Raw genomic sequence first — 16,210 nt, 5'->3', positions numbered from 1 at the left:
GTTTGATCAGCAGGCCGTCTGGCAGGCCTTGTGCAACGGACGTGCCCCCGACTTTAAAGCCTCTGAGTCCAGAGGAACCCATATTGCTGATCCGGCACTCCGCTTTGCCCAGGTCTACTTGCCTGTAACCTCCTTGGTCAAGCCAATACGCTGGCGATCATTACTCTGGTCGAGCTCTACTTCATGTGGAGCATGAGGGAGCAGAGGAGGGTGCACCTTGGCTATTGGCTTGCTCAACGTCTGCCATCTTCTCGGAGCCTACTTAAAGCGATATTGGACCCTGGTGTTCCAGGAGGATGTGGAGTGTCCCAGCCGTTGCCCCAAGCCCGAATTATTTGACCTGGATTTCTTTCTAAGAATACAGGTACTTGAACGGCTGCCCAGCGGGAAGCTTCGCTTCTACACGAAGGCAAGGCAGGAGAGGCAGAAAGAGCAGCAGGAGGCCAGGTGCAAGGAAAGGATGAGGCCAGCCGATCGCTCGGTGAGCCCTGAGAGGTAAAAAGGCAAAGGCTTTAGATAGTGCCCACGACAGAGCTAGAGGAGGCTGCGCGAACAGACAACGAATGGAAGCTCCGCATGGAGCAGATGCTAACGCAGCTGGTGGAGAATTCACATGCCCAGCTGGTCGCCTAGGCTAGGATTCTGGAGGCTATCCGCCAACAGACCCTTGCTAGGCAACCACCACCTCCCTCTACAAGCTCTCTTCTATCCCGGCTCCCATCATCCTCCAGGCCATCCTCAGCATCCTCCGGTCAACTTCCCAGCAAGCACTAAGTACAACTTCCCATCTCAATTTATTTCAAGTTCAAACAATTTTATTTTTTATTTTGTTCTGGTCTGTATAACTGATATTCCTGCTCCACCTCACATTTAAACCTGTGTTGGGTCTAAGTGTGAGAAGTTATGCATGTTTGTTTTTGTTATGTTTGTTTGTCTGTCTTATCTGTTTTGATTGTTGATTTTCTATGTTATTGGCATGTTTGTTTGTTGGCACTGTCTCACACTTAGCCCAGTGTCTGGTCTAAGTGTGAGAAGTTTTCCTTGTTTTGTTTGTTGTTTCGTTGCCTGTGCCTAACCCTTTTTCCACTGCATCAAGTCCCTCGAGGACGAGTTCATATGCAGTGGGAGGGGGGAGGGTTAGTTCCAGCTAAATCATTCATGTCAAACTCTTGAAAATACAAAATATCAGTTAGTAATAAATAGGCAATATGCATGAAATTAGATAAGTGGAAGACTTGATTACTTTGGGAAGAGTTAGAGAAATGAATCAGTATGTTTATATGTAGAAACTTGATTGCAAAAACTTGATCAGTTTGAACGACGCAAGTATGATGGAAATGCTCAATTTTTAAATTTACTGTGAAGCCTCTCTATATGTGAGTTATAAGCCAAAGTAGAACACTTTCTACTATTTTTACAAAGAAAAAAATATTTACGAGAGGTTGATTTTTAATATTTTGATGAAAATTGCACAAGTAGTAAGGACTAAAGGCATTAGGACTTAACCAATTGAGCCGTTTCTTCTTTCGCTCCACGGACCCGCCTCGTCAAGCAAGGCACCCCTTAGTTAACCAAGTTGAGCCCATACACTTTTACCCGTTCTTTTGAAACCAGAACCCACACCCATATACTTTTTCTTTTCTTTTACAAACACGTGAGGAAAAGGGGTCAAAAGATGAATCACTTCAAAAGTAAGGGGCGGTACGATAGGAAGTAAAAATAAAAGGGTAGTCGGGTTAAGCAAGTTAGTCTATCAGGTTGATCAAGTCAGAAATCAAGTCGTCAAAAAAATAAATAAATAAATTATTATTGAGAAAAGTTTGAGAAAAAGATGGCAGAAAAAAGTTGTAATCTGGCCCGGTAAGTTAAAAGTTAGAAAATAAGCCAAAAATCAAGGGCTAAAAGTCGCTACTTGACCAAGTAAGATATCTAGTGGCAAAATAATTAGTTCAAATCTTTGGTCTATTGACTTATGTGTTTTTCTTTTTACAGGTTTATATTTTTGACTTAGAACCCCTAGGACCCTACCCTAATACACTACTACCCTTAAGTCCCATTACACCCGAAACAAAGACCTTAAGGAACTATCTTGTGCAATCCGATTCGAGGAATTAAATTTGTGGCAATACCGAGTGAACAGTCCTAACATCTCTAGTGAGAAATGAGTGACTGAGTGAATCCAACAATGGTTAAAATTGAGCAATCTTGACAAACTGACACCTTGATCAAGTAAAAGCGAGAATGAAGAAACATAAGCTGCTGGTAAATGAATTGACCTCGACCTCGGGTATGATTGTTGGAAATATATTTGGTCTAATGCATCGATGTGAATATGTGTTTTTGTTTCGAGTCTTGTTTTACTTTTCGTCTTCTTTTACTTTCTTGAAATGAGTAAACCATGCCTGAAATTTGTCTTATCTTTTTCTTTTCTTTTTTTCTTTATACTTGGGGACAAGTATGTTTTAAGTGTGAGTAGTTTGATAAGGCTCATTTCATGCATCGGTTTAAGGGTAAAATATACGCTACTTGATCGGTTTATCGCGCAAAGCAAGTGTTAAATGTGCAGGAATGCCGCTTGACCAAGGCAATAGGGCCAAACTGATCAAGCAAGTACAATAGGTGAAAAATGTCAGAAATCGGGGGAGTTGATCAAGGGGAGTAATCAAGCAGTCAAGGAGGGGACCACTGGCTTCCAGAAGAAGGACACGTGAGGTTAATGAGCTGGATGGTGCGCATCATTTTGTTATCAAGGACAACGTTCTAGAAGGGGACACGTGCTGATATATGAGACGCAAGGACGGAACTGAGTCATGAATCTGTTACTGAAAAGCGTCGTCATTCTAGAAGAAAAGCACGTAGCAATCGATGAGCCGCTCACTCTCAGCGTGAGCGAATATTCCCTGCCAAGATCGTTATCCAGCTGGAGGTCGTTGCCGAGCTTATAAATAGAGGATGTGCCACCACAATGAGGAGAGTCTGAAGCCATTTACCATTCTCTTTCTTCTTCAGCTTAGTTTAGTTTAGTTTAGCTCAGTTCCAGAGATAGTTTAGATAGAGAAAATGTTTAGTTAGAGAGGGCGACCAAAGGAAGCGCTACAGAATCCTCGATATATGTCGACGTTATCTCAAGTTTCCCGCCGAGGACTTCTCGACTTTACTTGCTTTATTCTCCGAAGTGTTAGCTTAGTTTAATTTCGTATTGTAGCTATAGTTTCGATCTTTTCACATTCCGCATGTTCGTTGTACTGTTCAGAGTTTTTAGTATAAAATCGAGTTGTTGTTTTCGTTCTCGTGTTTACTATTTTCAAGTTCAGTTTAACTTTTTAATCTTTGACCAAGTGTTTAATCATGTTGAGTGGTAAGGTGTTTCATGTTTCCCGTAGCATGCTTAGTTAGTTGAGTTCTTATTTTCAGCCTGTCGTTTACTTGATCCAGTAGTATTCAGTGACTTGATCCAGTAGATAGTTTACTTTGTGCCTAGTATAAACCCATTAGTTAAAACTCCCCAAAATTAAAGCGTGGCAGCAGCCGAACCCTATTCACTACGCACACACTCAATACACTCGCTTCTCTGTGGGATCGACCCCGAACTTGCCGCTTTACTGATAAAGTAGTGCAAAATTGTGAGTTATATAAATTACATTGTCTGGTTAGCGAGAGCGTAAACGCCTTGATCAAGTGGCAACGACATTTGCTAACTGATCCATCCGGTTCAGTTATCTCTTCCATATAGCTTGATCCACGAAAACGCACTCTCAACTCGCACACGCCATTTATTTATCAATAAAAAGTGAACTTAAACTTCCCAAGGTTACGGGTTAGGTTAGGTAAGGTCGGGATATCATAACATCATGTATCATAGTAATATATTGCCTTACAAAAGTGACACGTTTTTTAGGATATCTCACTTAGTACATTTCTAGAAATTGAAACACGCTATTCCCTCTAATTCCTTATATGATCACCTACTTTATTATCTCCATACTTAATAAACAAAACGACACTATATAAAGTCTCGTGTGTAAAGAAATGTTACACTTTTAAAGAGATGATGGACTAATAGATACTCCTCCCTCTGTCCCTCAATAAGAATCTCATTTCTATTTTACCATGAATGGTTGCAGGCCCCACATTCCACCAACTTATTTCACTCATATTTTATTACTACTATAAAACTAATTCTCCCTCCGTCCACGAAAAATAGAGCACTTTCATTTTCTGCACTTGTTTTAAAAAATGATAATAAATAGTTAAAGTGAAGAGAAAGAAAAGTAAGAGAGAGAATAAGACAAGAGACTTCTTTACATTATTTTATCTCATACTTTACTTTCTCTCCACTTTAACTATTTATTATCATTTTTCGAAATGAGTGCAGAAAATGGAAGTGCCCTATTTTTCATGGACAGAGGGAGTATATATAAGTGTGACTCATATTCCACTAACTTATTCAATCCAATTTTTTTACATTTCTTAAAACTCAAGCTCACACCAAATATGACTCCTATTGTGGGACAGATGGAGTAATAATACTACTCAACAATATACTCCCTCCGTCCCATAAAAATAAGGACATTTTCTATTTTAGGATGTCTCATAAAAATATATCCTTCAATTTTTTGTAACTTCTTTCTCTCAAATAAGGTGAGTCTCATTCTCGACTAACAATACTATAATTACTTTTTTCATTATATCTCTATCTTACTTAACAATTGTGCATCAATTACCATGCAGTTCCAAATGTCCATATTTTTATGGGACGGACGGAGTAACAAATAAGGTCATAAATATACACTACAAAAAAACTTAATTTTTACGGACATAAAAATTGAGACGCAATTTAGGACACAAAAGAAATCGTTCTTAAATTAAGGATAAATCAATCTAATCTTTTGCTTTTTTAGGATCTTCCATTTGCATACTATAATTTTAGTTAGAGATACCAATAATAAGGATTTTTTTTAAGTGTTGGTGATCTATTTAAACAAACAAATTACGGGCCATAACTGAATAAAAAAAACGTCCGTAATAGGTGTTTTTTTATATTGTAGTGATAAAACAAAACGAAAACTTTAGTAACTCGTAAAATAGCTATTTTGAAAGAAAAAAAATCCGGTATTTAGTTATTTATATATATGCTGCCGCGATAAAGAGACAAGTCTTCATCATCTTATCTTATTAGTGATTTTCAGTCGTCCATTACTAGCAAAATAGCCTCTTTATATATCAACTACTCATGTACTTTACAAAGATCCACTTTAATAGCTAGTGACAGTATATACCTACTTTTAAGTTTTAAATATTATAGTATATTCGAACGGAATCAAACTATTCCCATTGTTAAAATAGAAGCAAGAATAAGTATGACATGGATCACTAAATGAATTAAAATGAAATGAATATTGCATAAAAGTTATACTCCATCCGTCCCCAAAGAATATGCACTTTCGGGTCGGCACGGGTTTTAATGTAAAATTGGTGAAGTAAGAGAGAAGCAGAGAGAAAAAACAAAAAAGTATTGTTAGTGAAGAATGAGTCTCGCCTCATTAGAGAGAAAAGACTTTCCGAAAGTAGAAAGTGCATATTCTTGTGAGACGGGTTAAAAAGGAAATAGTGCATATTCTTGAAGGACGGATGAAGTATTATTTACTGCTAAAATCATGATTTCCGACCTATTTGAAAAGTTACTAGATGCATATCGATTAATATCGTTGAATTAAATATGAAAAAAATCAGTCTAATCTGATATCCATATATTATCCTCTTAACTAACTGCAATATTGCTTAGATTCTGGTGTGACTTATTTGGACACCTGTCATCCAGTGGGATCCTTTTGCTTTAATCATACAACTACCTTTTCTTAAGGAGATAGCTCGTTGGTGGCATTTGCTTTAATCAGACAAAATTTACCTCGAATTCTTACAACTTATTCACTCCTATAGTTCGTATATTGATTGGACAATAAAGTAACTAGTCTAATAAATTTGAACAAATACTACAATAATGAAATTGGGAGCACAATTTTTTACTCCCCCATAGTGTAAAAATGTAAGTGTCTCGAAACACTATAATATGAGTCTAACATATCATTTTTTTTGGAGTTGTGGTCTAAGTTAAAAGTTGATATATCATACTCCGTATTAGCCTAGAGGGGTGTGATCCGTTGCTAACTTTTCTTAAATTGCTAACTTGTTAATCCATCAAAATAGTGTATTAAAAATGTCAACACGATGATACTGAAATGTCAACATAAACTTAAGTTGATATTTTAATATATTGTGTTGACATTAATATTTAAATGTCAACATAGTTTATTAAAATGTCATCACAAATATGTGTTAGCATTTTAATGTGATCATGTTGACATTTTTAATACACTACGTTGATGAGTTAGCAAGTTAGCAATTTAAGAAAACTTAGCATTATAACGCACCCCCTTATGCTTGATTCTATTAAGATGAGTTAAAGTTAATCTTCGCTCTGTCGCTGAACAATAGTCATTTTTTCCAATATGCCATAAAAATTAGTTCACTTTCATCTTTTATAAAAAAATTATGTTATAAGATGAGACTCTGATGCATTATTTATTAGCACTAAAGATACCTGCAAGCATACATGGTAGATTTAGTATAGCTAAAGGTCAGTACCGGGATATCGAACACGGGGAATAAGATTGCAACTGACTACTATATAATAAGCGTCATATACTACTTAGAGACACTGATGTTTTTGGGTTTGATTTATTAAACTAGACTGAAAAATAAATAAATAAATAAAAAGAAAGCATATAAACAATGATACAAAGCAGGCGAATGAAAGTAAAATTTTAGGATCCAAAAATACTGTCACGAGCTATTCTCCAATCGACTTCTTTGAATGATGGTCTCTACAGTTATTAAATCGGTCACAATACTAGATTAAACCCCTCCCGAGGTGAGAAACCCATAGATTAGATGTTGAAACCAAAGTCCCCTTTAAATTACTAACATCTAACTCCCAAAAGATCGTTAAGACCAATGACCTCACATGAAACCTCAACTCTCCTGAGTTCTATTGAATTAAAGTGTTGATTATCCATTTTCCAAGTCAATTATTTCGTCTCCCGAGTACTCTAATAAACTCTAACATGTATTCAAAAGGTAGCTAATCAATTGAACATAGAAAGCACAAGGATAAATCAAATAATTGCAAGAACTAACAAGAAAAATCAATTGAATATCTTCACCAAAATTTCTACAAAAGATGTTCTACTCAAGTCATAAACAAGTAAATACACCAATTAAAGTACGAGACCTTAAAGAAATTGATAAAACCCAAGGTTGAATCTTCAATCTTCAGTCTTCTTTTGCCTGGATCTGCCTTCAATGGAAGGTGGATGAATTATGTGTGGAATATGGAATGGAAGAAGGTGTGGAGTGGGAGAAGGATTGGAGGCTCTGACATGAAGATTATGAATTGGGTTAGAGGTATTTATAGGTTGGAAAAAGGTTTATCTTTGATAATTTTCGTGGCCTACCAGAAATGGGAGAGATTTGGCTTCACAATATAATAATTTCTTTTCTTCCGTGAATTTCCGCTTAAATTCCCGCCAGCTTTGACTGCACTGCGCAACGTTCGTAGAATAGTCATAACTTTCTCCACGTAACTCCGATTGAGACGTGCGAGATATCCACGTGAAGCTCCTTCGAAGACAAATAGAATGGTACGCATTAAGCACTGATTGGACTTTACATTTGCTGGAAAAATCGGTTTGAACTGATGCTGTTGCGCTTTGGCCTCTTTTTTTTATCATTTATCAACAAACACATCAAAAATACCAAATGTATGAAATATGCAATTTAATAACATAATTTTCATGATTGACATTTAAAACAAGTCAAATCTAGTCCTTAAAAACATGCAAAATCCGTGTTTGTCAACTCATTGACCAATTACTTTTTCTTTCTCTATTACCCCTAATTTATCAATTTTCCATTAAAATTCGTATAATCTCCAAAATCTTATTTTCATGGAAAGGAAGAATAAATTTAAATTCCATTAGCATTAACAGATCAATTTCATGACTAGTTACTACTCCTATACTACGGGGCTTATATTAATTTAATTACTATATTTTAATTAGTTTTAAAATGAATTTAAAATTTATACTTATATCATTTAGGATTTGACTTAATTTTTTAATTTTTTAATTTTAAATAGAAATTAAAATATTACATAATCTTTTCTATTAAAGTTAACTAAATAAATTATTTGTTCGACTAGAATTTTTAATTATATAATTTGTCTATAATAAACTCTATTAGTAAATCATGATAAATTCTAATAGGGGATAATTTACCTTAATAGGAATTCTAATTTGTAATTTAATCTAATTTGAATTGATGTACTGCAGTACATCCGAATGTACACAATTTTTTATTTAATCAGGCCATCAGGGTACTCAAAGTAAATACATAAATATCTTAAATTAGATTATATTTCTTTATTTTCTCCATAGGTTCAATTCAACTAATGTACGATTTTAGTTTATGTTTTTACTTGTAAGAGCATCCGCAGCGGTGGCGGTTGGCGCCACCGCCGTCCGTGCCAGCGGCAAGGCGAAGGACCGCCACCGCTGCAACCGCGCCGCTGGCACGGCGCTGCTCGATGTATCGAGCACGTCCGTGCCAGCGGACGCACACGTGGCGGTCTCCCATTCGCCAACGGCATAGCCGTTGGTTTCAAACATTTTTTTATTTTTTTTTTAAAAAAATCGGATTTTTATTAAAAAAATCGATAAAAAAAAAAAAAAAATTCACTTCCCCAAAAAATTATATCCGTTTATAACCGTTTTTCCCCACTTTTTAATTTTTTTATTATTTTTTTTACCCCAAAAATACACACTTTCATCTATAAATACCCCCAATTTCACTCCAAAAAATTCACACTTTCACTACACAATTCTCATCATCAATCTCTCATATCCATTTTCATCTTCCTCTCACACCCTACAACACCACTATGTCCGGTAACGACGACAACCCAAGCGGCTCTCACGGTTGGAACCCCGAATGGTTCGGTTCGCAACCGTTTCATAGTCCGGAAAACGGAATATTCGGCCCCTCCTCTCACCCAAGATTCGGGCGTTCCTAGTGGCTACCGGCCATACCCAATCGACGATCAAGGTGCCTCCGATGGGCGCTACGGGTGGACACCGGAGCCTAGGCCTCGCGCCCCTTCCCAAATGCCGAATCCTCCATCTCGCGCCGGTGTCCGCACACCGTACTCACCGGCGGAGATGGAAAGATTGTTCAAGGCGTACTTGGAAATCTCCGAAGATGCGGTGGTTGGAACGAACCAATCCGGCGATCACTTTTGGTGGCGCGTCTCTAGCCGGTACAATGCACACCGGCCGCCGGGAACGATCGAGCGCAACGAGAGTATGGTGCGCAACTGCATCGGCCGAGCCAACGAAGAAATTGGCAAGTTCAACGGCTATTTCATCCAGGAGTCCCGGAATGCCGGGAGCGGCCGAAGCGAGGTCGACATCATCACCGCCTCGCTGAGCACCTACCAATCCATGAACGGTAAGTCGTTCAAATATCTTAACGTTTGGCAGGAGACGCGGACGCACCCGAAGTATAAGGGAGGCATAACATCCTCCTCTAGCGGCTCCTCCAAACGCTCACGGTCGGCATCCCTATCCGACGCCGGCGAAGAAGTGGCTAGCCAACTCGCCGAAGCTAACTTGGGTAGCCCCGATGCCCAACCAAGCGGTTCCCGACGCCGACCGGAAGGTAGGAAGAAGGCGGCGGCCGAACGACGTCGCGCCGCGACTCCATCTGCCCCTGCTCCCGAACCCGCACCCTATGTTCCACCTCCACCCCCGAACAACTCGTTGTGGGCCCTTTTGGCCCAACTCAATTTGGCCGATAGGTCAACTATGACCCCCACGCAACTTCAAACGCACGAGTCCATGATATTGGGTCTCCAAAAACAATTGGGGTTGGTGCCGCCGGATGCGTAGTCTTCCTCGGGTTATATTAGCCAATAATTATGTAATTTTTAATTTTTAGGAGTTTAATTATGTAATTTTTAATTTTTAGTATTTTAATTATGTAATTTTTAATTTTTAGGATTTTAATTATGTCTTTTTATTTTATTTGTAATTTGTTATTTTTATTGTGGTTTTTTTAATGAATTTTAGTATTATGAAAATGTTTTTGTGTAATTGAATTTTATATTAATTGTGCTCGTCCTTGCGGAAGAGCACAGTTGTGGGTGTTGTGCTCTTGCCAGAGAGCAGGCATGAATAGTACCGCCCGGGCCCACAACCGTGCCGCTGGCAAGAGCACGGTTGTGGATGCTCTAAGCACCGATTGTGAGGTTTTGAATATATTGTCATAGCAATTTTACCTGTTGGAAAATTTTCAGTCGAAATTTAAGAACTTTTAAATAGGTAATCTGATTAAATGTTCTCTATACCAAACGATTCGCTTATAACGTCAATCATTATCTCATAGCTAATTACTACAGTACATTTTATCTTGGAAAATAAGTAATTCGACTATATGCGTTCAAATATGCACCCACACCATTAAATAGAAACCTACACCATTAAAGATGAACCCCACAAATGAGTAGTGAACTCTTATATACGATTTCTTTTCTTCTTTTTTTTTTTGATAATTACTAAGAGTATCCATTGGCGGGCCTAGTGACTATTTCTCCTGCTGATTTGTAGGCGCCTCAAAGGGTGGAACAACTGGCTCAAGGATTTTAAGTTGTTCCATATTCAAAGGCAGAGATCGATCCTCTAACCATTTGGTTAAGGACGGACGAACTCAACCTAAACTACTAATCGCTAACGGAGGGACTCACAATCTAATAGTAACTAGTAGTAGTATTAACTTTTAGCGATGATGGTAAAAGAACTCACAATCTTTTGTGTTTTCTCGCAATTTTATTGTATATTATCACACTAAAATGTCTAAGTCAAATTCCTCCGACATGAGGACTACCAAAACTCACATCTGCATTGCGTCGGTCGGCCTACGTTTTTGCTCCCACACTTTTTTTACAGCTTTGCTTTTCGTTTTCGGTTTTTTTTTTAATTTTTAAAACAAGTAAAATATTTACAAATCTTGCTTTTATAATACTACTTCCTCGTTTCATGAAAAATAGTCTAATTTTACAATTTCCTTCGTTCTATAGTAGTTGAGTCATTTGCTATTTTGGTACGTTCTATAGTAGTGGAGTCATTTCCCATTTAAAAAAAATCAGCACATTTCTTCTCTCTTACTTTAGTCTCTTTTCATCCATCTACCGTTTTCATTTCTTACTTTATCTTTCTATTACTAAACTCACTTGACACAATATTTCTTTAAATCGCATGCCGAAAAGAAACGTCTCCACCACTGCGGAAGGGATGGAGTATTTTAGAGTGTCCATGAAAAATAGTCCAATTTTGAAATTATAATTTTTTCTCACACTTTATCTACTTCTTCCTTTTTCTCTTAATTTTTCTCCTGTCTCTCATACTTTTACCTAATTTTTCTCACCCTCTCTCTTAATTTACCAATTTATAATTAAAATTAGTGTTATTCACAAAATAAGACTATTTTTTAGATGAATGGAGTATAATTATTCCACACTCATAATAATTAGGATTTAAGATCTCAAAACCAAAAACGAAAGCCATGCCTATTGAATAATGTACCCATTAATTAAAATCCGTGTAGCTCATTTATCTTTGAAGTCCATGTTTAGAAAATGAAGTATTTCACATATAAGTATTATTTTACGAACTGCTAATGCTAGTTAGTGAAAGATTATTCCGTCACTAATACAAACATGCCAACGTAACCACTAGCCACCCTATGCTTTCGTCGCTAATTTTAGTGTTGCACAAATCTGTCATTAATATTTTTGGTGTCAGGCTTTTGATTAAGGCCTTATCCGACACTAATCTGTCACTAATTTGGTTCAGTGATGGAATTCGCTGATTAGTGACAGATCAATCCGTACTAAATTGCGAGTTTTTTGTAGTAGTATATGTCACACTTTCCTTTTTGTTTCTTCCATAAAATATATAACATTTTATTTTTTGGAATAAAATTCTATCTTAAATCAATACTTATATAAAAATGTATTTTCTCTCACCACTTAGTATACAAAACAATGAGGAATGATATAGTACTACATACTGATGTGAGCACCACTCTAGTTTGACACTCGTTTAACGTTGTTCGTTTTGATTGATTTATTTAGTTTGATTCTAATACATTAAAAATGTTATTGATATTTTTAATTTCATAAAATTTATAAAAATCAAAGCTTGTTTTGTTATTTTATTAATTTATTTAATATTATAGAGAAAAAGAACAAACAGAGCTTTGATTTTATGAATTTTGTGAAATTAAACATTTCAATAACATTTTTAAATGTATTAGAATCAAACTAAATATATAAATTAAAATGAACAATGCTAAGTGTGCGTCAAACGAGAGTGGTGCTTGGATAAAAAGCTCACATAAGATATGTAGCATATCATCATTCCTTCATCACCCAAGTGTGACATTTATTATGAGACGGATGTAGTATTATTTATCTATCATAAAACACCATAAATAAATATTTTGTACACTCTGCAAGCAAATCTATAACTGTATTAAATTTATATGACCTTTGGACTCATAAAATTTTAGTAATATGAACCAAAAGTTAGTAGAATTAATTCAATTATTTTTTAATCCCGCATTAGAGATAGTTAAATGGCTTGAGTTGACAGCTTTTAAACAGGACAAATTATTTATCCATTATAAACACATTTTAGACAAATACTCTGTTGTGCACTCTAAGTAGATTGCTACTAACAAATCAATAATCGTATTGAATCTATATGACTTTTGGATTGGCTCAACTTCTATTATTACAACTGTTGGTTTCTAAGATTACAAGGGATAAAAGCCGGGCGTAATACAAACCCAAAGAAGGAATACAAAAGGAGAAACTGAACTAAAAATTACAACTGAAATTGAAACAGTAACCGTGAATAAGTTTAGCCGAGTCGAGGAGGTCTCTTCCCGCAAGACGAGATACGCCCCGGTAGTGCTCTCGGTTTGGTGTGTCGTCCCCAAAGGTAAAACGGCTACGTCTCTGGCGATGCAGCACCGCAATCAACAGAGCTCCAGCGAACTGGATGGAGGAGAGGGCAGAGCTTCGACAGAAAGACAATGCAGAGAGAGGGAGAGAGCTTATGCTTGTGTAATGTGTGTCTAATTCAGTGGAATGGCTAGCCTATTTATAGGCCAAGCCACCATGCAGGGTCAACTAAGTCATGAAGGCTCATCATGGCAGATTCGTAACCGCCGACGGTTACGAGCGTGTGGCAGGAGTGTGCCTTTCGCGTGCGAAGCGTGTGCTTTTCTCACGTGGTAGCTCTGACTATGCCCGGACCGGGCCCGAGGCTCGCAGCCCGAGGATCGGAATCGGGATTGGGACCGGGCCTGAGGCACGCGGCCCGCGACCACGACCACGACCACGGGCACGGGCTCGGGCTCGGGTGGGCGGGCGGCGGCGCGCGCGTGTGCGCGCGTGTGGGCTCTTTCACCCATCTTGGTCCACTATAATTATTAAGTAACATAAAGTCCCTTAATTTAAACACATTAAAATATGTGTTACTTCTCCTATGTGGGATAATTAACACTAGTTAATTATTCCCTAAGCTCCAACTCCAAGCTTTAATTAAAAGCTAATTATGCCCAACTTTAATCTGACATTTCTCACTCACCGGAAATTGGATTTGAGAATGTGAATATACTACATTTATCTACGTAAAATGTAGATCGACGCTATATCATTTAATTTCACAAAATTAAATGTCTCATCACTTTTATTATTTGGTCAAAATCCATTGACCGGGCATATTTAATCCATGATTTTTACAATCCCCACATGAGTGGAAATAGCCGAATGCATATGCATGCAGACACAAGCTCAACCCTCGAGAGGTATATAAGCATAAGGATAGGTAGTTGTTGGCTTTGAACCCTCCATAGTCGACACCATCGGATACATAAGTGGCTTAGTAGCGCGATGCTTTAAACTAATCCTCCACAATGTGCACCGAGACAATGGTGTTAACGCTTAAACACCTCAACCTCATCCGTTCTCACGTTTTGTGTCCACTGCGGTCTTGGACTTCACTTTGGATTCATAAGTGCGTTTTATGAAGCGACCACACTTCGCACTCACATAGGTGATTCTTAGTCTAGTACCTTGTCATACTTGGTCTCTTTGAGAACTCCATCTCTTTGAGATCCTTAAGAACCATTAAAAGTCATAGACTTAGCCTTTACCACTAAGCAAGTTCTCCAACACTCTATTGCTCTCTAGGGAATAAATATAGTTGAGTGTTTCTCATGAACTCTCATAGCTTAGTTGTCCCTTTGAACCAAGTTCTTGGGACCTCCAGTCATCATGGTTGGGTTACCACTATGATAATTCTTTAGTTTGTGGATTTCAAACTCATTCCCTCTAGCAACTTATTCATTTGATCATGGTTTAACCCTTTGGTTAGCGGATCCGCTAGATTATCTATTGACTTCACATAGTCAATTGTAATCACCCCTGTTGTGATCAAATGTCTCACGGTGTTATGTCGTCGACGTATATGTCGAGACTTACCGTTATAGAAACCATTGTTTGCCCTTTCAATAGCCGCTTGGCTATCGCAGTGGATCAGCACTGGTGGCACTAGCTTAGACCAACATGGAATATCTTCAAGGAAGTTCTTAAGCCACTCGGCTTCCTCACCAGCCTTATCTAAGGCAACGAACTCCGATTCCATTGTTGATCAGGCTATACATGTCTGTTTTGTGGATTTCCACGATACAGCACCTCCCCCAATAGTAAAGACGTATCCACTTGTTGAAAGTGAGTCTCTATTATCGGATATCCAGTTCGCATCACAGTACCCTTCAAGTACCGGGGGGTATCTCGAGAAGTGTAGCCCATGATTTTGAGTATGTTTTAAATATCTCAAAACCCTCACAAGAGCTCTCCAATGCTCTTTGCTTGGATTGCTCGTGTAATGACTCAACTTGTTCACGGCACAAGCAATGTCAGGTCGAGTGCAATTAATCAAGTACATAATGCACCCGATGACCCGTGCATACTCTTCTTGTGCAACGGGCTCGCCTTTGTTTTTGCTCAAGTGAACGTCGAGTTCAATTGGAGTCTTAACCGGCGCGCCATCATAAGCTTTGAATTTATTCAATATCTTCTCAACATAATGTGATTGTGTTAAGATGATTCCATCAGACGTTCTTAGAATCATCATTCCAAGAATTACATCGGCTAGACCCATGTCTTTCATGTCAAAGTTTCTCTTTAACATGGCCTTTGTATCGTTAATTACTTGAGTGTTGCTCCCCAAGATTAACATATCGTTAACGTATAGACACACTATAACATGGCCGTTATTAGTGCTCTTGATGTAGACACATTTATCGCACTCGTTGATTTTAAACGCATTTGATAACATCACATTATCAAACTTCAAGTGCCATTGCAAAGGCGCTTGTTTTAATCCATATAAGGACTTTACGAGCTTGCATACCTTTTTCTCTTGTCCAGGTACTACAAACCCTTCGGGTTGTTCCATATATATTTCATCTTCTAGTTCACCATTTAGATACGCGGTCTTTACATCCATTTGATGAATTTCAAGATTGTGCAATGCAGCAATAGCGAGAAGCACTCGGATAGATGTAATCCTTGTTACAGGTGAATAGGTATCGAAGAAGTCATGTCCTTCCTTTTGTTTAAAACCCTTTACTACTAATCGGGCTTTATACTTATCCACTGTTCCATCGGCCTTAAATTTCCTTTTAAGCACCCATTTGCAACCTAGAGGTTTCGCACCTTCAGGTAGATCTACCAACACCCAAGTGTGGTTTAGCAAAATTGAATCTATTTCGCTTTGAACAGCTTCTTTCCAATGCAACCCGTCTGGGCTATCGAAGGCTACTTTTATAGATGTTGGTTCTTCATATAACATAAAAGCAATGTAGTCAGGACCAAATGTTTTTGGTGTTCTGACTCTATTACCACGTCTTAGTATTGTATCCTTTGGATCGGGCCTTGCACGCTTGCGCGATTCAAGTTCCTCATCCGCTGATTTAGAACTAGTGGCTTCTTCTTCCACTGGTTTAGAACTAGTGGCTTCTT

Source organism: Salvia splendens, chromosome 18 (assembly GCF_004379255.2).
Source record: "Salvia splendens isolate huo1 chromosome 18, SspV2, whole genome shotgun sequence".
Taxonomy (NCBI): domain Eukaryota; kingdom Viridiplantae; phylum Streptophyta; class Magnoliopsida; order Lamiales; family Lamiaceae; genus Salvia; species Salvia splendens.
This window is presented reverse-complemented; position numbering follows the sequence as displayed.